Source organism: Marmota marmota, unplaced genomic scaffold, assembly GCF_001458135.2.
Source record: "Marmota marmota marmota unplaced genomic scaffold, marMar, whole genome shotgun sequence".
NCBI lineage: Eukaryota > Metazoa > Chordata > Mammalia > Rodentia > Sciuridae > Marmota > Marmota marmota.
Window position 1 is genome coordinate 32,438,445 of NW_025999990.1, and position 23,651 is coordinate 32,462,095.

At 34.6% G+C, this 23,651-nt stretch overlaps 1 protein-coding gene across 1 annotated transcript in view; it reads left to right on the forward strand.

The window, feature by feature from the left end:
- The window catches only part of Ccdc178 (coiled-coil domain containing 178), a 345,498-nt gene that overhangs the window by 260,595 nt on the left and 61,252 nt on the right, over window positions 1-23,651 (forward strand). The window lies entirely within an intron of this gene.

Here is a 23,651-nt window from a genome sequence, read left to right on the forward strand (position 1 = left end):
CTCCTCCTCCTCCTCCTCCTCCTCCTCCTCTTCTTCTTCTTCTGCTTCTTCTTCTTCTTGTATTTGGGATTGAACCCAAGCAGGCTTTCCCACCGAGTACATCCCCAGTTACCCCCAATCCTTTGATTTTTATTTTGAGACAAGATCTTGCTATCTTGCTACCCTATCTAAAGTAGCCTCCCAGAGAAAATCTTGGCCTCCTCGGATACAGCATTTTTTATACAGGATATAAAAATAAATCAAATAACTTAACACCAAAAACAAACAATCAAAAGCCCTCAAATTGACTTGAGTGTTCTTCCCTAGCCCTTCTCATATGTGACCCGTGCCAGTTCCTCAGAGAGCACTTAGCTTACTACCCTATTTCCTTTTCTCTCTCCTTCCTCTCTCCATTCATTCCTGCCATCTTTTCTTTTTTTTTTTTAATTTTTTATTGTTGGCTGTTCAAAACATTACATAGTTCTTGATATATCATATTTCACACTTTGATTCAAGTGGGTTATGAGCTCCCATTTTTACCCCATATACAGATTGCAGAATCACATCAGTTACACATCCATTGATTTACATATTGCCATACTCGTGTCTGTTGTGTTCTGCTGCCTTTCCTATCCTCTACTATCCCCCCTCCCCTCCCCTTTTCTCTCTCTGCCCCCTCTACTGACATTCATTTGTCCCCCTTATATTATTTTTCCCCTTCCCCTCACTTCCTCTTGTATGTACTTTTGTATAACTCTGAGGGTCTCCTTCCATTTCCATGCAATTTCCCTTCTCTCTCCCTTTCTCTCCCACCTCTCATCCCTGTTTAATGTTAATCTTCTTCTCATGCTCTTCGACCCTACTCTGTTCTTAGTTACTCTCCTTATATCAAAGAAGACATTTGGCATTTGTTTTTTAGGGATTGGCTAGCTTCATTTAGCATAATCTGCTCTAATGCCATCCATTTCCCTGTAAATTCTATGATTTTGTCATTTTTTAATGCAGAGTAATACTCCATTGTGTATAAATGCCACATTTTTTTATCCATTCGTCTATTGAAGGGCATCTAGGTTGGTTCCACAGTCTTGCTATTGTGAATTGTGCTGCTCTGAACATCGATGTAGCAGTGTCCCTGTAGCATGCTCTTTTTAGGTCTTTAGGGAATAGACCGAGAAGGGGAATAGCTGGGTCAAATGGTGGTTCCATTCCCAGCTTTCCAAGAAATCTCCATACTGCTTTCCAAATTGGCTGCACCAATTTGCAGTCCCACCAGTAGTGTACAAGTGTACCCTTTTCCCCACATCCTCGCCAGCACTTGTTGTTGTTTGACTTCATAATGGCTGCCAATCTTACTGGAGTGAGATGGTATCTTAGGGTGGTTTTGATTTGCATTTCAGAGCCACCTTTTCTATCCTTGATGGTTTGGCTTTCTTTTGCTGGTTTGTCTTGAAGAGTTGCCTAGTTTGTTTTGCTTTATTATCTCTTTCAAAAATAAACATTTGGCCTTGCTGACACTTTCTTTTGTAAATATGTTTTTAATATCTATTTCTATTCCTAGCTTTATCTTCTTTCTTCTATCTTTTTGAGATTCGTTTTGTTATTCTTTCACTACATTCTTTAAGTGGAAATTTAGAGTGTTGATTCTCCAATTTCAAAGCTCTGAATTTGCCTAAGAATAATTTGAGTGTATAGTATAAGTTTAGATTTCATATGTTTTCATTAACATTCATTTCTACATGTTTTCTAATTTAATTTGAGATTTCTTTTCTGACTAGTATTTTTAGTGTGTTTTTGTTTTGGAAATCTGTTACTTATCTTTAAAATATTTGCATATCATTATTCTAGTTATCTTTCTGTTGATGATTTCTGGCTTTATTCCATTGAGATCAGAGAACAAACTGATTTCCTTCAGTCTTTGGAATTTGGTCAGACTCTTTTAATATCTACTATATGATTAGTTTTGCTTAATGTATTTGATGATATGTTATTGGGTGCCTACTTAATTAGAATTGGTATATCTTCCTAGTATACTTAACTGAAATAAAATATGTATTTAATCTCTATTGAAACTTTTTAAAATGAAATCAAATTTGATCTTATTTTGATACCCACATGATTTTGTTGACATTTTATGATACAATTGGCCCTCCACATTTGCATCTTCAATTAACTGTGAAATCAAAAATATTCAAAAGGGAAATTTGCAACTATACTTAACATGTACAGTTGTTTCTTCTTGCTATCATTCCCTAAACAATATAGTTAACAACTGTTTACATAGAATTTACAATATATGAGGTATTATAATAATCTAGACATGATTTAAAGTATTTTGGAGGATGTACATATATTATATGTAAATACCATGCCACTGCATATAAGGGACTTCAGCACCCACTGATTTTGATACCTGTATGGAACATGGTAGTGTGGGCAACCTGGTATCAATCCCCTGCAGATACCAAGGAACAACTGTGTAGTCTAGGAAACTCAAGAAGGAATGAATGCATATGGATTCAACCTATGTTTTGCTTATCATATTCTTTTATTTCTTCCTAATCTTCTAAGATTCTCTCTTTTAATCTTTTCCTTTCTGTGAATGTCAGAACATGGGTAATGTTGTTTTTAGGCTCAGCCCTCCTTAGTACAAACCAAAAAGCAGAAGAGAGAAAAGGGTTTACAGCAAAAAGTAAATGACCAATACAATATGCCCATATCTCTTTTTCTATATGAACACCAGAAAGACATACCAAGGAACAATTAAGCAGTAATACGTTTCTTTCATTTTTGTTTTTGTAATATATTTGTATCCCAAGCTGTCCAAATTGCCATTTTTTATTTTTAAAATTAAAAGAGAATTATATAACTTTGACTTTTAGAACATTTATAGAAATAAAATATTTATTTTTCATACACACACACACATAGATACACATTGTATCTATGTGTGTGTGAACAGAAAAAGAAGACCTAGTTGAGCAGGCTGGGAGAAAGTCACTATTAAAAGACCAGAAAAATACAAGGAAGTCATCTTTATCAAAATAATAAAGTAGAGGAAAATTAGGACAGCAGTGGACACTTGAAAGCTTCAAACGTGAAGTGCCAAGGTCATGAGGGGTTTTCATGAGAGCCACTGAGGTTGTGGGAGGTTAACTCAGAACTGAGGTGTACTTTGAAGTTTGGATTAAAAGGAAAACACCAATGATCAAGAAAGCTGATTTTTCTTATTTTTTTAAAAAATAGGTATAGTCTTAAAATATTTATACATGGAGTCAAAAGTGCCAGTAGTGAAAAGAACAAAAACGTACGAAAAAAGTTGCAGAGAAAGATTTGAAACAGATGTGAAACAATCTTGTCACTTGAGAATTGCTAGCTGTACAGAAGGTCTACCTCCATGAATGTGTGCAAGATTTCCAAGTGTTTCAAGTGATCCTTCTGCCAGTGTCACTCTCCTATTTAGCAGTGCCCAATTCTGAGTTGTATTCTTCATTATGTCACTTCAATTAGTAAATCTCTGAATTGAACATATTGAATAATTGTTGCTGTTTCTGAGCCTCCAGGTGGCAGTGGCTTTATTATAGTGGCTTTTGTGACACCAGCAGTCTTGGAATCCTTTGTGAGAAATGATCAAATCATTCCTACATTGCTTGTTTTGCAGTAGATCCTGAAAAACATATTTTTAATTCCCATTTCTTCATACATGCATGCATGGATCATATCCCATTTCTTCTTATGATATGCATAGTATGCTGAGGTCACTTGACACTGAGAGACACAACATTTCAAAATAGTAGTAGTTTATTCTGCAGTGTCATGAATATACCCAGTAAAGGCAACCCTAAATGCCTTGAAATGGGTTAACTTAGAGATGCTTAAACTAGGAAATCCAAAAAATCATTGTTGTTGGTCACTCTGTGGGTAGAAATGAGTTGGGTTTAATTTTTACAGCTATACCACAACACTGTTGTAATAGTGGAGAGATTCAGTATGTGACTCCAATGTTAAATATTGTCTGATTTATAAAATTGGAAACATTCCCAACAGTTAAGATCCCATGGTGTTCAATGATTACTTAAAAGAAATTAGATTCACCATATACATGCAGAATCATTGTAGATTTTAAAAACAAGAGCAAAATTGAAGCATGGATGTTATTAACACAAACCTTTTCTGTACTTAAGGGGTGTGCATTATTCTTAGTATTCACAAGTAATACTACCTTAGTGAACTAGAAAAGTGATGTATGAATCTCGATAATTTCTACATATTGACTAGATAATTTTTACAAAATCCCTTGTTATCAGAGAATGCTATAAAAAATGTTTCTGTTTCCTTATATCACTATAAGTTTTTAATAGAAGATAATACAACTTCCAGCAACAGTGAATTGGAAACATAAATATCAACTATGAGATCTTTCAGTTAAGAGCATCAGGAAATGAACAGGTTTTAGAATTCTCAGGCACCTATTCACCAGTTGATGGTGTTCAGATGTATTACGGACTAATATTTACCCTCAAATTACGTTATTAAAAGAATCTTCATGACTTCTGATGTAACTCATAAGAGTTAGAAACATGTCTTTTGGTTTTATATGCTTTATAACACCAGGGAGCTTAAATCAGCCTTGAATCTCAGTTTCCTTTATTGTAATATAGGAAGAATGATACTTCATAGAGTTACTGAGATACTTACTTAAAATGATACAAATAAGGAACCTGTCACAGCATCTGACAGTGTAGATACTCAATATTTTTTTCACTTATTAATTAATGTTAGGAAAATATGCCTTGTGTAAAAGTTGAGAAGCAGTACATCTCCTGTTATGGGGACCTGATTGTAAGGTTGGTTGTGCTCCAATTACAAGCTCATCAGAAAACTAAATTAGTGATTGTGTATGACTTAAAGAATGTATGACAAGAAAAGAGAAAGCCATTCTTTAAGTGAGCTCAATATATGGCAGCCTGACATGATGTTACCAGATCAGAAAAATGCATACAAAATGTTAAGAATGGGTCTTTTAATGATCCATTTGCTACATAGATTAACTATACTGTATTCCTGCCTTTTATTGGCTTAAATCTACACACACCACTAACCCTCTGCTATGTCAGCTTCTGTGCACTCATTCACATACTCATTTACTCAGGAAATAAAAATATACTTGGTAAATGCCTATGTCCAGGCACCATGGAAGCAAGATGGATGGTTCCTGCCTTCAACTCATTTGAGTAGAAGAAAGCAGATAATTAAATAAATAATAACAAAGTGTTGAAAATTCCTATCATGAGAGTTTCTTAAGGATTCTCTGAAGGTCCTATATATGTATGAACAAGATACTTCATTGGCATTAAAATATAAAACCAAGAATGTGGTATCATAGCACCTCTAGTTACTTATTTTGCAGACATGGACTTTTAATAACTTTCTTGAGATATAGTTCACATAACATAAAATTCACTTAAAGAGTATGATTCTATGTTTTTGTGTATTGACAGAGCTGTGCAACAATAACCACTAATTTTGAACCTGTTATCACTCCAAAAAGAAACCCGGTACTCATTAGCAGTGGCACCACCTTCTTTCCTATGTCTAGTCTCTGTAATTATCAATGTATTTTATGTCTCTATGGATTTTTTTTTAAATTTTGAACCCATGGGGACAATTTGGGCAGATATTCCAGGATATTCGTAAATGGAATCAACAACACGTAGCTTTGGTAACTTATTTCTTTCATCAAGAATAATGTTTTTAGGGTTCATTAATAGTCTAGCAGTCCTTTATCCTTTTGATTACTGAATACTATTTCATGGTATAAATATAAAACGTTGTATTTATTTGTCACTTGATAGGCATTTGTGTTCTTCCCCTTTAGGATATTTAAAATATTGCTGCTAAGAACATTTGTGTATGAGTTTATTCATGGTTATATTTTCCATTTCTGTTGGTTATACAACTAGGAGTAGTATTGCTGGGTCACATAGTAACTGTATGTTTTTCATTTTAAGGAGCTTTCAGAAAAACCTAAGTGGCTGTATCATTTTATAAACTCAGAAACAACATATGAAAGTTCTTTCTCAACATCCTCATCAGCATATTTTATTTTGTTTGTCATTATTTGGTAACCATAATAGTGAAGGTGAAGTGTTATTCCCTTTTGCTTTAATTTCTCAAATGAATATGTAAGCATCTCATGTGCTTATTACCAATTTATACATTTTGTTTGGAGAGACATCTATATTCAAATCCTTTGCCCATGTTTAAGTTGGGTTATTTGCATTCTTATTGATTTGTATGAGTTCCTCATATATTCTAGCCACAAGTTCTGTCATCAGATACATGCTTTTCAAATAGTTACTTCAAATCTGTTGGTTGTCTTTCCAGTATCTTAATTATCTTTTGGACAATTTTTTTTAATTTTGAGGAAGCTGAGATATTTTCCTTTCGTGGTTCCTGCTTTTGATGTTGTATCTTAAGAAATCTTTGACTTATCCAAAGTCATATAGATTTTCTTCCAAGGGTATGGTGGTTCTAACTCTCATATTTAATTCTGTTTTTTGAGTCATTTTCCTTTTCATGACTGAAGATGATATATGAACTTCATTCTTTTGTATATCCATATCCAGTTATTCCAACATTTGTTGATCAAACTATTTTTCCCCCATTGAATTTGTTCTGGCACTTTGGACTAATGTCAATTGACCATTTATGTAAGGTTTTTTGTTTTTTTTAATCTTAGTTCTGTTCTATTCTTGTGTGTGTCTGTCTTTACATCAGTACGACTCTCTCTTGATTACTATAACTTTGTACTGACTTTTGAAATCAAGACATATGAGTCTTCCAGATCTGTGCTTTTGCAAGATTGCTTTGGTTCTTCTAAATCCTATGCATTTCCACGTGAATTTTATGATCAGTTTTTTGGTCTCTTACAAAAAAATAGATAGCATGACTTTTTAACAAGGACTGTGTTTAACATATAGATTAACTTGGAAGTTTTAGTGTCTTAACAATATTAAGTTTTCTGATTCATGAACATGAGATATCTTTCCCCTTACTAAGTCTTCTTGAAGTACTTTCAACAGTGATCATATATTTAGAGTACACATTTTGTATATCACTTGTGAAATTTACTTCAAATTATATAATTTTTCTTTTTCAGATTATTTTATTTGAATTTTTCTTAATAGCATTTTGGATTGTTCATTGACAATATATAAAAACATGATTGATTTTGGTTTATAGATCCTGTATTCTTCAACTTTACAGAAATTTTTCATTGGTTCTAATGTTTTTTTTTTACATATTTCTTATGTATGAGAGCATGTCATTTGACATGTGAAAATAGGAACAGTTCTAATTTATTTCTTTACAGACAAAATTCCCCCCTATTTCTTTCTGGCCTAATTTCTACATGTAAAACTGACAAGTATACTGTTAAATGTATGCATAGACATCCTGATCTTTTTACTGACCATAAGAGGTAATGTTCATTCATTCTTCAAGTTAAATGATGTGTGTGTGTGTGTGTGTGTGTGTGTGTGATGATGATGATGATCTTTACTGAATGAAGAATGTTACTCTGTGTTCTCATTGTACCGAGTGATTCTTTTTTTCAAATAAGGAATGTTGGTTATGTCAAATGCTTTTCCTACATCTTTCCTGCTCTTAGAGTTATTCTAAATGTTTTGTGTCTTTTTGTTGTTGTTTCTCTGTTCTATTAATACATCCTTTTCATAATAGATATTTTCTAGTATATCGTTTTAATTCCTTTGTTTTTTCTAGGTTATTATCTTTATTGCCACCCTGGAGATTACAATTAATATTTTTGTGCATTGCTGTGTAAGTCAGAAACTAGTTGTTGTGATATATACTTTATTTTGATAGCATGGAAAAACTTTACTCCAATAAAACTTTGCTCTTCCTCCCCGTTTGGTGCTTGTTGTCATAAAAATGACATTTCTCTGCATTGTAAGTTCATCAGTGCAACAATATTTATTTATGTAGATGTCTTTTAAATTCGTGAAGTTACAACAAAAATACATTTTATGTCAATTTGTATTTATGTATGTAGTTACTTTTACTGATTTTTTTTGTTTCTTAGTATAGATTTGAATTTTTGTCTATATTCTTTCATTTCAGTCTGAAGATTAATCTTCAGAGTAAGTCTATAAGCAAAAAATCCATTTTTAATCTTGGAATATCCTCATTTTCTCATTTTTGAAGGACAGATTTACTGGACACAAAATTTTTAGTTGACAGTCTTCTTTTGAGCTTTGTATATGTCATCTTTCTGACCTCTATTGTTTCTTTTTTTTATATATTGTGTCCATGACCTCTATTGTTTCTTATGAAAAACTGTCAATATTTTTGATGATCCCTTATATGTGACAAGTCACTTTTCTCACCTTTTAAAAAGTCCCTCTCTTCATTTTTGTTTGTCAGAAAATTGACTATGATGTGTTCAAGTATGGAAATTTGAGTTTATCCTGTTTGAAGTTTGCCAAGCTTCTTGGAAATGCAGATTCAGGTTTTTCCAAAATTTGGAAATCTTTTCCAAGCTTTCTTCAAATATTCCTTCTACTCATTTCTGACTCTGTTTTTATTCTGTGGCTCCTATGACCCATGCATTGATATGTTTCATGGTTTCCCACAACTCTCGGAGGCTCTGTTCATTTTCTTCATTCTTTTTTATATCTGTTATTCAGACTGGATAATCTCAATGTGCCTATTTTCATATTTATTGATTCTGCCAGCTCAGATTTGTTGTTGAACCCTTCTAGAGAATTTTTCATTTCAGTCATTGTGCTTTCAACTGCAAAATTTTTATTTGGTTTTTCTAATTTCTAATTTCTTATTGATACTCTCTAGTTACACAACATTCTCACACATTTGCTTAATTTAAAAAATTGGATTATTTTTTGTTTGAGCACATTTAAATTAGGTAAGTTAAAATCTTTACCTAGGAAATCCAACATCTATGCTTTCCTTAGATTCCCCCCACCGATACTTCCGCCCCCCCAGGGGTAGGAGAGCATATTTCTTCTTTCTTTCCATGTCTTATACTTTTTTGTTGAAAATTGGACATTTCAGGTAATAATCAAATTCTCCTCTGGGTTTGCTGCTTTAGCTAATTGTTATTGCTACTGTTCTTGCTCTCTGTTTTGGGACTTTTCTGTACTAATTCCATAAAGTCTGTATTATTCGTCATGTGCTGACACTAAAGTCTCTGCTCAGATAGTAGTATCCTGATGATTTGACAAAGAATTCTTTAGTACCCTGAGCCAGTATGTCTCCCAAGTTACTTCCAAGGGACTCTGAGTGTGTGTGTTGAGCAAGCACTCAGTGATGTGACTAGTTACAATTTTTGCGTATCCTCCACCTTCTGCTTATACAAGAGATTCATGAACAGGCAGAGGTGAAAGACTGGGCCCTTATTACATCTTTCCTGGTCGTGTAAGCAGGCCTGCAGATAGGTGTGCCTTCAAGATTCCCAGTACTATGCAAGAAAATTTCAAAGATCCCTAGAAGTCATCTTAGTGTTCCCCTCTAAGTTTTTTGATCAGCCTCTTGGTAACCCCCCAAAATATCAATCATTTCTTTAATTAACTGTGATGCCAAACGTTGCTGCTAATTATTTTACACAAAAGCTTTGGAGATAAGTTTGTGAACACTGATTAAATTGTGTGTTTGTTAAATAAAGACAAACCCTGAGGATGGGATTTTCTGGATGGGTCAATAGTGACCATTCTCTGGGTGTGAGGCTTCTTAAAAGACACGCTACTCATTCTGCTGTATCTAGTATTTGCTAATAACTGAGTCTCATAGTTACTGTGGTTGAAAGGTTGTTGATTCCCCAGGTTTATGAGGAGCTAGTGATAGAAGAATAGGAACAGAACAAGTGAAAATAACACAACATTCTCTGCCCTTTTGGAAATTGAGTGGCGATCCTTCAATTGGTACTCCTCAGATTATTTTAATTCTTCAGTTAATTTCTTGAGTTCTGAGAAACTTGATTTTTTGACAGATTTTGCCTTCATGAAGATATATATTTTCAAAGATTCTTACTTTATAATTCTACAAGTATTTCTTCACAAATAGGAATTTTTAAAATCATGACCTTTTATATAATGTGACCTTAATAGACATAGGCAGGTCTACATAGGAGTGGTTATTATACTTTGGAATGTAATGTGAAAATAAACTGTAGACTTTTCTTATGAAACGATATGTGACTGTATAGCCATATTATTATTAAGTGACATGCATTAGAAAATGAACTGTACTATATGATCTTCCACTTGGAGAGCACCAAATCAGAGATAAATAAAATAAAAAAAACAATAAACTCTTATTTTGCCTCTACTTCACCAAAGAGATTACCCTTTTATAAAATTGGAAAGGGTAATTTTTTTAATATTTAATATTTTTATTTGTTTTTTCTTAGATATATATGACAGTAGAGTGTATTTTGACATACTATACATACATGGAGTATAACTTACTCTAATTAGGTTCCATTCTTGTGGTTGTACATACTGTGGAGTTTCACTGATGGTGTATTCATATATAAACAAAGTAAAGTCATGTCCAATTTATTTCATTGTCTTTCCTGTTCCCATCACCTCTCCCTTCCCTTCATTCCCCTTTATCTAATCTAATGAACTTCTATTCTTCTCTCCCCATATTATTGCATGTTAGCATCTACATATCAGAGGGAACATTTGACCTTTGGTTTTTGGGGATTGGCTTATTTTAGCATGATAGTCTCCAGTTCCAACCATTTACCAACAAATACCATAATTTCATTCTTTATGCTGAGTAATATTCCATTATGTATGTATACCCCATTTTCTTTATCCATTCTTCTGTTGAAGGCACCTAGGTTGGTTCCATAGCTTAGATATTATGAATTGAGCTGCTATAAACATTAATGTTTATGTTCTTGGTTTTTATATGAGTATACCATATCAATCTTCTTTCCTCATTTTTCCTTTTGTCCCTCAGTTCACTATCCTGGACTTCTTATTTTTCCAAATGAATTTCATGAACACTTTTTCTATTTCTATGAATAATGTCATTGAGATTTTAATAGGTACTGCATTAAATCTGTGTAGTGCTTTTTATAATATGGCCATTTTGACAATATTAATTCGACCTATCCAAGAACATGGGAGCTCTTTCCATCTTCTAAGGTCTTCAATTTTGGAAAGAATATTAATAAGAGCCTTCATGAGAAGACTGGCAGGATCCAGACCCAGCAAAGCATTTCAGATTCCTAAAGGAATATGTCCATGAGATAAAGGACCCATGTTAGCTACTGATGAGAAACCATGAAGTAAGTAGAAGAAATACCAGAAAACTGCAGTTGGGAAATTTGTTCCGTTTTTCAAAAAGAAAAGAAACTAAAGCTTGTTAGCAGTGAAACTAAACCTCAGAAAGTATTTTAGGTTGGTTTATTTAGGAGATTTTTGGTGAAAACACATGAAAGAACAATCTCTTCCCTGAAATGTAATATGGATTCACGAAAAGAAATTTATGCCAAATTTTGCCTCATTTCTTTACATGTTTACTCTAGTTGCCTTTCAGAGCATTTGTTGATGTTTGCAAAGTATAGAACTATCTCATGGTGTTTTTGTGGACAGAACAGTAACATAATCATAATCAAAGAAAACTGATGAATGGTTTTAATGTCATCTTTGATATTCCCATTGGACTGCTACTAGACTCGACCACTTTTGTCTTCTATCTGCTAAAGGCATTGTTAGAAAAGGTGTAGTTTTCATTATAATGGGGAAATTTATCAGATGAAAGAAAATAGATCAAAAATATCTTGATCATAGACAAAAACCGAGACAATGAAATTTAAAAGAAGACAACAGAAACCTTGTGCATTTAGATCCCAAGGTTCTATTGTGTAGAGCCAGAAGGTAGTTCCTTTCCTTTTAAATTGATGTTAGAAAAAAAAATTTTTTTGAGAAAGCACTCTAAAACAAACCACTGCATGGACTGAACTAATAGATTTTATGATTTCTGGGTTCTCTTTCCATGTGAAGATTGGGGAATTATATGCAAGAACTTTGTATTTGAGGAAAGGTTGAAACATTTTAATAACTGACAAATCATGGGCAGGTAAAATATATTGAATCCTAATATCCCAAGATGATGCATTTATTTTTACCTACTTTATTCTCTGCAATAATTCTTTCTCCTGGTGATTGATATCAGTAAGACCTAAAATTAGATGAGAGCATCACCCTTGAAGCAATTAGTATGCATGTAGCAACAGATTTCGGATCACTTCTTCAATGCTAGTGTGCAAAATCCTGTGCTAAAAAATAAAATACAGAAAGAGAATGTAATGTTGTCTTGTAGAAACAACTTTTAAGTATTCAAATTGAGCCTTCACTATCTTAAATTGTAGCTGTATGATTTCACCTAATGAAAGAAACTAAATGAATCCATGCTAATGCATTATTGGTATGTGCAAAACAAGAAGAACAAATCACACAAATTTTCCCACTTAATTATTGTGATAGAAATTCATTGTCATATTATTGACCTATTTGGTCATGCCCAAGTTAATCATGTCTGAACCTTTCCCAGTGGGAAATAAGCTTGTTCACTTCCTGTCTTGTAAGAATATCAACTAAAACTCAGCCACAGATGCCTATAAGCCTGATCACTACAGCCCACCGTAACCATCATCTCCAAACAGAGAGACTATAGTCTGCAGTGAGCCCGGGAGACTTGGTGTCAGAAACTCATCACTTCCTGTGTCCCTTTCTCCTCCCATTCTATTCAATCATTTGCCACATTAAATTAAACCCAACTCTGTTTGCCAAAGCCCTCCCTGCTTTCCCCTTGCAAGAATCTGTTTTGAAATACTGAAACAGAGTTTACATGCAGTAACAGACTAGTAAGCCAGCAACTTTGGTCGCTTATTAAAGTCAAGCATGTGTCTTTGTTTCATGTTGCTAATGATGTGGAACCGTAGAGGCCCGAGTATATTTCGCCTGGACGGTGTGGGAGCGAATGCTGAGAGCTCATTACTCGGCTCCCCATTGGAATCCTGCAGGCTTCCGCTCATTGAGGAGACTGTGGGGGCTTTGACAGAATTATTATACTGAATATTTTTAGACTCATTAACTATATCACCAAGGCAAAACATCTCTTCCTCAGATGCAAATGGCTGCAGCTACTGTAGCTTTGCTTTAGTTATTGCAGAAAAAAGGATGAAGCTTGAAAACAACTTAAGGAAAAGACTTTTCATGCCTGAATGTTTGATTTTGTAACTTACATTGGGACTATGTGTGGCTGTTTTGCCACATTTGAGCCACTCATATTCAAGTGCTACTTATAAAGATAAACACATTCATTTCCCCATATTAGGCAATAGTCAAAATCTTTTTTTAATTTTCTGTGGGCCCTAAACCACATTTCTGGATGAGGCTTTGGCGATTATGCTTTGAGCTGAGGGTTATGATATTCATTTCTGAGATTATAGAGCAACTTTTGGTGCCTGACCTAAATCTAAACTGAGAATGACTATGTAGTTAAAATAATAATTTGGGGGAATAGCTGTTCTCTAATTCAGGGATTGTAACATATGCTACTTGGCATGAAAGATGACACACCATCTTAGATCATTACAATACCTTAACACTGCAGTCTGATTTAAGGTTGAAGAGCAAGAAAGGAATTTTAACCTACTTCCAAATTATCTTGCTCTTGTGGAACTCAGTTCAACTTTAATGTTACTTTATTGAGGCTTTTGGTGATTTAATTTGGGCTTAAGAAACCCTTAAGGAAAAAAATATGCATACCTTAAAGTTAATTCTTTAAAGCAAAGGACAGAGGACGACATTTACCGTGCCTTTTGCTATGAAACCGAAGTTGGAGTGTAGAGAATTTTATATTTCCAAGAATAAATTAAGGCTGGGCACTTTGAAGGAGAGCTTTTAATTTCTCATATGCTGTTATATACAATTGTGCCCCAAATTTGCCACTCAGGCACCTAAGCTTAGATGTTTTCTCTGGGCATTTAAACATTAAGATGCATCTGAAATATTTTATACTTTAATGAAAAAAATTGTTGTTTGTGCACTAATATTCAGTGCCTTGGAAGAAACACCCTTTGATTTTGGTTGTGGTTCATTTCCCACACTACAGTGCTTTGACAATGGTGACAGTGACTTCATACATCAAGAATTTCGCCTGCTTTCCATGACCGCCAGGGAATCTGAGGGGAATACTTTACATCTGAAACATGTTTTCCTTTGGGATTCTGCCATTAGAATAACAGGTCTGATCAGTAGCCCATTATGAAATAGAACTTCTACAATGGAAGCCGGAGAGGAGAAGAAAAAATACCTAAAAAAGCAATTACAAAATAATAAAACCACTAAAAAGCTGAATTTTACATGCATATTAAACGTATACTTTACCTTTAGAATTCCATTATTCATTCATAAAACTTCTCACAACCCTATTTTCTTCTAATAGGAAGAGGAGAACAACATTAGGTAGTGTATAGTAGGAACTGTTTAATTTGGATGATTAGAAGACTGTGATAATGTGGTCCGAGTTGTGGAATTAATTGTTCTGTGGGAGAGTTCAGTTCACCTGGAGTCTGAGAGAAATAACTTGACATTCCTGAAAATGATTCTAAGAAAGAACATGAGATAGAGTACACAACAATTCCTGAGTGTCTTCATACTCCTTACAAATAAACAATTAAAATATAAATATTACTACAATGAATCTGAAGCAGTATTATCTATTCCAAAATATATGGGAAATATACTGGGTAGAATGCACTCTTTTAATTGTCCTAGGGAGGGAGACAACAAACAAGATACAGTATATAGTCTATTAAGAGAGAACTCAAGAATGGGGATAGGAAATATGTTGGGGAGAAAGTGGAGTTCTAGATGGAGTGTGAAGAGAAATATTAGACAAAAGGATTATTTTTAATAAACATATGAAGGAATTGAGAACATTAATCACGTGGATATTTGGACAAAGAGTATCACAGTAATACCTTATGCACAAAGTCACCAAGAACTTATCTGAAATACTAGAAAAAGCAAAGGGTGGTGTGAAGGAGGGGTAAAGAAGACGAAGACAGAGGTAATAAGAGTCATATTGTTTAAAGCCTTATGAGCCTTTGACTTTCATTGGAGTGAGATAAAAAAAACACTAAGAGTTTTGAGCGGAGAGATGACAAAACCTAAATGACGATTTAACTGGATCATGTTGTCTGCTGGGTTCAAGGGTCTAAGATAGAAGTGAGGAGACTAGTAGTAGCCATCCAGACAAGAGGCTATCGCGGTCACTTGGATCACGATGGTGCCCGTGGCAGGAGTGAGAAGTGGTCAGACTCTGGATGTGTGTTAAAGATAGAGCCTGTGGGATTTTCTGATGATCAGAGAGTGGAGTAAGAAAAATGCAGGATTACAGAGTGACACCAGGATGACTTGCTTGGGCGACCAGCACAGCAAAGTTTCTTTTAACTGACATAAAGAAGGCTGCCTAAAAGGCAGGGTAGGGGAAAATATCAGGAGCTCAATTTTGAACACATAATGTTTAAAATGCATTTGAGAAATGAATACATGGTGTTAAGAATTATTATTTCACACATACAGAATGTTCATCCACATTACTTCACACATGCATAATGTTCATAATTATTAAACTGAAGGAAATAATCTCAAGATAGAGAAGAAGGCACTGGTGACCTTGAAAAGAGCAGTTTTAGCAAAAATACAAGGATGAAAAAAAAATCTGATTGGAATATATTCAAGAGAAAATGGAAGGAAAATCATGGAGACATAAGAGGATATATCTCATTCAATAATTTTTTGGGGGGATGGGGTTACCAGGGATTGAACTCAGGGGCACTTGACCACTGATCCACATCCCCAGCCCTATTTTGTATTTTATTTAGAGACAGGGTCTCACTGAGTTGTTTAGTGTCTCGCTGTTGCTGAGGCTGGCTTTAAACTCAAGATCCTCCTGCCTCAGCCTCCTGAGCTGCTGGGATCATAGATGTGTGCCACAGCACTAGGTGTCCATTCAAGAATTTGGCTGTAAACCTAAGGGGAAAAGTAAGGAAGCAGTAGAGATTCAACTGTGACTGTGAGAGTAGTTTTCTTTTTTCTGAAATATTTGTATGCTAATGCAAATGGACAGTAAAGAGAAGGAGAAACTGTTGTAGTAGGAGAGTTAGGGAAGAAAGGAAGAGTGGCTGAGGCATTCTTCAGCAGGTGAGAGGGCATGGGATCGACTGCACAAGTAGAAGCACTGGCCTTTCATAGGAACACCCATGGAAATGGGAGAGAAGGTGGAGGCTACTGACAGTCAAAGATGGATACCAGAAGTTTGTGGAAGATGTTTTCTGATTGCTTCAATATCTTTCAGTGATCTAGAACTCAAGTTCCTTGGAATCGAGCATGGAGGAAGAAATGCTGGAGGTTTGAGAGGAGAAAATATAAATAGTAGTCTAAGAGAGGAGAAGACTTCCATCACTAAAAAAAAATAATGGTCTATTTTCCTATGTCATAAAAGGTTTACTGAAGTTTAGTGACCATAAATTTAAACCGAGACTGGTTATCGTGGTTGAGTATTTTTCTCCAAGTGCAATTGAGTGAGAAAAATATAGCCTCAGAACAGCCAGAGAGTAGAGTCAGGGGAAGAGACCACTATTCAAATATATCTGTAACAAAGGCAAATATCATTACATACCAGTTAAAAGAACTCTGTGAAATAAAACAACAAACCAAGCAGTTTAGTAGGTAGATGGACAGTTGGAAAAATAATAAGAGTTATGTGGGAAATATTAGATTTAGCGACAGACTGACAGGGTAAAGGTTAGGGGTCGACTTCCCAAATCTCAAATACTGAAGTACAGCTGTGGTTGATTTGAGACTGGTAAAAACTGTTTCAGTGTGGTTACTTATTTTGGGCTTGAGGCTAAAACAAAAATGAAACTGTCTTCTATATTCTTTTATGAGCTTGAAAAATAGGAACATTTTTCCTCCATTAAAATTAACTAAGTTGGCATTGAGTGAGTCAAGTAGGTAAAGTGAGAAAAACACCATGTGCTGAGAGTATATGCAAGAGAATCCTTATAATGATTGACAATCATGATGATGAGATCAAAGAATTTAATATAGCAATGCATTTGAAGGACTCTTAGTTTGGGTACCAGAGATGATAAAATGGCATGGTAATGGGTGCAGTTAAGAGACTGGGATATTTGAAATTAAGATAATGAATATTATTATTAAAAACTATAAGGTTGTCTGTTTGACCTAGAAAAGAAGCTTGAATAAACTGGAGGACAAGTTTAAGGGATCAAGAAACTGAGAATCTGGGAAATTAGAAGTATCTGCATAGACTTTTGATACAGAAAGAAAGAGATAGTGATTGAGCAAGTGGTCCCGGTGTGAAAGATGCAAGAAAGAAAAAAAAGAAAGAAAGAAAGAAAAAGCTTTTATAAGAACTACAGGAAAAACAGTGTCATAAGGGATAACCAGGTTTCAGCTAGAGCCAGAACTGAAAAGAGAAATTCACAGATGAGTTTGGTAAAACACATTCTCTTTTTACCTTTGTTGACAGTGACCAGCACAGTGAATAAATGGAAAATATAATCATGACAGCAATTTTATCCTTATTAAATCTTTCCATAAATGTCAGAAAGGCATGCATGTTTTTCATTAAATATCTGTTATTTTTTTTTTTTTGGTGGTTCTCTTTCTAAGGGCAACACCCAAGATCAGGTTAAAAAGATTTAATCCTCAACCCTGTTAGGCGCTTTCTGTTGTTGTGAAGAACAACCTCAGAAAATTTAACGAAGAAAGATTTATTTTGGCGCAGAGTTTCAGAGTTTTCTGTCTATGATCACTGGGCCCTGTTGCTTTTGGGTCTGTAATAAAGGAGTGCATCATGGTAGAAGCGCATAGTGGAGGAAGCTTGTTCTCCTCCTGGCAGCAGGAAAGTGAAGAGAGAGAGGAAGAGCCCAGGTCAAAGACATCTTCAAGGGCACAGTGCTGCCATGATCTAACTTCCTAAAAGTTCCGCTGCCTCCCAGTGGTGACATAGGCTGGTAACTATACATTCAACACTTGGCCTTTGGGGGATATTTAAGGTCCAAACCATAACACCCACAGATAGCCTTAAATCACTTCCTCATCAGACCCAACCAAGTCAACAGGTAAAATGGTGTGCTGGTGCCACTGATGAATAAACTTCAAGTTAGGATCCCTGACTCTCAGTTCCCAAGTGGAGTGACGTAACTAAGACCCAGAATTTCTAGAGTGGGCAATTAATTCCTCTTTCATTCATAATTGTAAAAAAGAAAGACATTTAAGAAATTAATACCCAGAAAATGAACAGGAGTCCAATTCCAAATTATTTGTCACCATTTCAATGTTTATAATTGCACAATGTTTGTATCTTATTTTTCCTTTATATGGCGTTTAAAAGGAGTGCAAATTTCAAAGGAGTAGTCACTGATGAAAAGTTCAGCCTTTGTTTAAATTTAGTTATGCTATAGACAATCCATTGACCTGAGCAGTGGAAGTAGGGATGCAACAGTCACTATTAAGCCTGATTTTTTTGTGTATACCAGGGTTTCTTAGGACTTCTCTTTCCCTGGGCCCAGAGGTACCACCACTTCTCATCTTGCCAGCAATAGGAGCACCAATGTCATCTGAGTCACTAGATAAAAGGTTCTTATTTTCTTGGTCTTGAGTAACAGAGCTCTTGGACAGGGAAGTGGTGATGGTGAAACTAGCTGCAGAACTCACCAATGAATATGTGAACTTTCGCTTGAAATTTCCATTTACAAGATGTCACCTGTCGAAAACAAATCTTGAATCAGTATTTTCAGTAAGAGGGGCAAATGGTAACTCAAGAGCCACAAGTAAGAAAGTGAATATGAATTTATACTTTGTTTATTGCATATATTATGAAGCTCTGACCTTAATACTCCAAGAACAACTGTTATCACTGTGACTTTCTGTGCTTCGATATGACAGTCACAGTCCTTGTTTGGGGTAGGAAATGAAAACAAAACAAGACAAACCTTTATACATTTTTGAGTGTGAGGTATTCACAGAGCTTCTATGTAGAAAGTATGCTTCTTCTCTGCAAGTATAGTTTGTAGTAGCTTTTGTACTAGTGTTGGTTCAATTTTCTATTGCTGTGTAAGAAATTGTTGCAACTTTAGCAATTTAACTTACATTTATTATGTCACAGTTTTCATAGATCAGAAGTGCCACCAGTGGTTAACAGGGTCCTCTGGTCAGCATCTCACAAGACCATAGTTATCAGCCAAGCTGTGTTTCTACCTAGAGCTTAGGGTCATCGCCCAAGGTCATATATTGATGGCAGAATTAATTCTTTCTTTCTGGCTATCAGCCAGAGGCCACTTTGGGTTTCTAGGGGCCACATGGTTCCTTGCTACGCTTAGCCTTTCTATTAGTCCTCTCTCAGCATGGCACTTACTTCTCCAATGTCAGGAGGAGGCTTGCTTCTTCCTGCCGCCTAAGACAGTCTTGCATATATAACCTAACATAACCACAGAGTTAACACCTCATCTCCTTTGCCCTATTCCACTGGCTAGAAGCATGTGGGAGCTTCTGCCCAATCTCAAGGGGAGGGGATTCTACAAGGTTTGGTTCAATGGGGATCATCTTAGAATTCTGCTTGCCACAGTAATATAGAGAGTATGTGTTGAGATAATGCATCTAGGACCATTACTTAATAGAAAGCACATGCTAAATGTAAACTGTTATGACTGCTAGTGTTTATGTAATATTTAAACACTAAGCAAATAGTGGTAGCTTTAAGGTGAAATTCAGAACAAATCATCAAATTGGGAATTGGGAATTGTCATTATGGCCATCAAACCACATTTATTAGACATTCATTTGTACACTCCTCTCCAATAGATTGTGACCTTGGAGGTAAATTAGCTTACCCAATGCAATGAAGCATTAGGAATGCTTCCTTCATCAAATAGTATCTCTTAATAAACACTCTGAGAAGCAAAATCAAACCAAAGCAAATTAATCTTAAATAAGTTAAGATATCTCAGCCTGTTATAAAAGCTGAACTATAATCAACTGTTTTATCTTAAAGGACTTGGTTTTAAAATATTCTGTTAATGTTCTCAACCAGTTGAATCTCATAGGTTCTTAACGTATGATAACTGGTACTTACATTGTAAATTAACCTCATACAAAAAGAAGAATGTGCTTATTAATTTCTCCTTTGTTGAAAAAATATAGCTTTCTATTAAAGGAAATATTTAAGTCTTCCTGTAAATCCAAGTGAAAGTTATCATAATCAATTGGAAAACTGGAACATTTATACTTGCTACTAGACTTCCAGTCTACTTCCAGTTCTTCCAGATTTTCACTACTGGAAGGAGTTTCATGGTAAAATATCATTAATCTCTTTTTAATGCACAAAATTGGAACTATAGCACAAGTGGCATAAATTTATTTTGAATATTAGAGGAATGATTGAGATGATTGATTTTTTTCCTCATCAAATTCTTACATAAGAATTTCTAATATTTGGAACAACTGTATTTACCTTCCTTAGATACCTGCCTGTATTAGTATTCTCCAAAGAAAGAGCCAATATAATAGAGGTAGAAGAGATTTTATTTTAAGGAATCACATATTTTGATGGATGTCAAATCTAAAATCTTTAGAGTAGACAAGCAGGCTGTAAGTTCAAGGGAGAGTTATAGCTTGAACCCAAGGCTGTCTGCCAGTAGAATTCTCTCTTCCTTGAGTGGTGGGGGATATTACTCTTTTTCTCTTAGAATCATCACCTGATTAGCTGAGGCCCACTCACACTGGAAGACAAACTGCTATACACAAATTCTACTGATTTAATTGTTAATCCTATCTAAAACATTTTCTCAAAAATGCCTAGATCCCTGTGTAAGCAAATATCTTGACCCCATGACCTAGCCAAGATGACACATAAAATCAGCTACCACACCCACCTTTCCCACTCCCCCTGCTCCCTCACAAAGTATAGAGATTGTGCTAGGACCACTGATAAAATTGTACATGAGTTCCCAGGGATTAAAACATAAATTCAAATTGAAAAGAGAAGTGGTTTATGTGATGCCTATATTATAAACTGGAATAAAGGGAAGGTGAACTCTGTAATTTCATTGTCATTTTATATTTCTTTGGTATATATGTAGCATTGGACAGTCTATGACTTTAACATTCATATTAGTTCATCTCTAATGTGTTCCTGCTGTTCACCCATTTATTCTATGGAAGTATTATTCTTTTTTTCTTATTGATTTGTATGATCTCTTTATAGCACATAGCTACTATTTTCCTTCACATATTTTCTAGATTTTGTTTTTTATTTAGCATTTTAAATTTTGCTTGAAGTCAAATGCATCTGGATTTTTCTTTATGATTTATTCCATTGTTTTATGCTTAGATAATACTTGCCTATCCCATGATCAATTAAAAATCCCATCTGGATTTTCTTCTGGTTCCTACAGTTTAATTGTTTCTGTTTAACTCTTTAATTCATATTTTACCAGTTTGAAATCATATTATACTTGCAGTTTTATATCCAACTTTATTCATATAACATTATATATTGAGCATATTCCCATAAAATCAATTATTCTATGGTGAATGATATGAGCTGAGAATATAATTTATATTTTTCCAAATTTCCAGTGTTTTCAATATCATTAATTTTGTTCTGATTCTTTAATTTACAATAATTTCTTGCATACTATTCCTTAATTAAGTGAGCTTGATTAAGATTACTTAATATCTCTGTGCTTAAGTTTCTTTATAAATAATATTAGGAATATTTATAGTATCACACTCAAGTGTATTGAAAGGATTAGATTGGGAACCTTATATTTCAGTGAAATTTCATAACTTGATCATTGTAGATTTTATAGAATTTTGTTGTTCTCAGTGCTATTTCCAAGATTTTATTTTTCTAATATTGTGTGGTTGTCATCATCTTTCATGTTCTTATGATTGGAAGGTTTTTTTTCTATTGTCTTTACTTAAACCAAGTCTGCTGTGAAGGAAAGCCCATCAATATTTGTATCAATTTATCACATATCTGATAATGTAGCTGAATTCTGCTTTTAAATTTGAATTTATACTTTATTTGCACAAATTCTCTAGATCATGCTAACTTCACAATGATATACAAGGGTACTTGACTACATACTATAGGGTTTTCTCTACTATTCTAAAGAAACTTAAAGAACTGTGATGCTTATTTGCCTGTAATTAACCGTCTTGCTGTGATAATGTAATTGATTTATACTAAAAAAAAAAATCTATATGATACACCATACTTTTGTAGGATGTGATGAGTCTAAAAGTGCTTTTACATTTTATGTTCTTTGTTTGTTTTCCTCCAAAGAGAAATAGCAGTTTATATTCTTCAGAAGAAATATGGCCAGAAGCATTTATTAATCCAACTAATATATTAACTTAGAAATACAAGCAGTTTTGTTATTTCTTTAAAGTGCTACAGCACACAACTGTTTATTTTGTATATTTCTGGTCCTCATTTAGGCCTCTGTTATACTTTTATTTAATAAATCTGATATAAATCAGTTGGCGATTCATTTTCTATGTTGCAATTTTATTTCATAATGCACCTTTTTACAAAAAGACTAGAAAGAAAACTATATCAATTTCATATAAAATCATATTTTCAAATTGCTTTCTGAGGCATCACATTCAGGACAAAATAACTCTGTACACTTAAATAACAATTGCTTTTCTGCAAAAAGGAGAAATCTGTGAAAAGACACAACTTCTATGGTTAAACTACGATTCTTAGCGGCAGAGTTATTTTTATTATGAGCCATAAGTTTCCCTTTCCCTTGATAAGTGTACTAGTAGGCTTTGTGTTGCTGTGATGGAAATACCTGACGGGAACAACTTGGGAGAAGAAACGTTTATTTGGGGTTCACAGATTCTGATGTCTTATTCCATGGTCAGCAGATGCCATTGCTGTGGGCCTGAGGTGAGGGACAACATCATGGTGAAAGGCAGCAAAGGAAAGCTGTCAACTCACAGCTGCCAGGAAGCAGAGAGAGAATGTGAGAAGCTAGGGACAAAATATATAATCCCCAAGACACAGCCCCAGTGACCCACTTCCTGTAGCCACACCCCACCTGCCTACAGTTATCACCCAGTAATTTATTCAAATGATGAATTCATCAAATGGATTAACCCACTGCTTACATTATAGCTCTCATAATCCAAACATTTCACCTCCTACATCAACACAGGAGCTTTGGAGGACACCTCATATATTCTAACTATAACAATAAGCATTCTCACTATTTGAAATGCAGCACTACAGGTAGATTAATAAATCTACCTCATTGCCTTTACACCATGGCTAGTCCAACATAGCTCCTAGGAACAGGAGTGCAGTCATTGCCAACTCTCATTCAAAGTTGTTAGCATAACTTAGCAACTGTCATCAAATCACGAACAAAATGCTAAATATTTCAAATAAGCCACTCAGCAAATGAAAACCCTATACCCATTGGCATGAAATCATTATTTCATATCATGGAAATACTACAAAATATTCTAATCCTGAAACTGAATGTCCATTCTTACTTTTCTCCC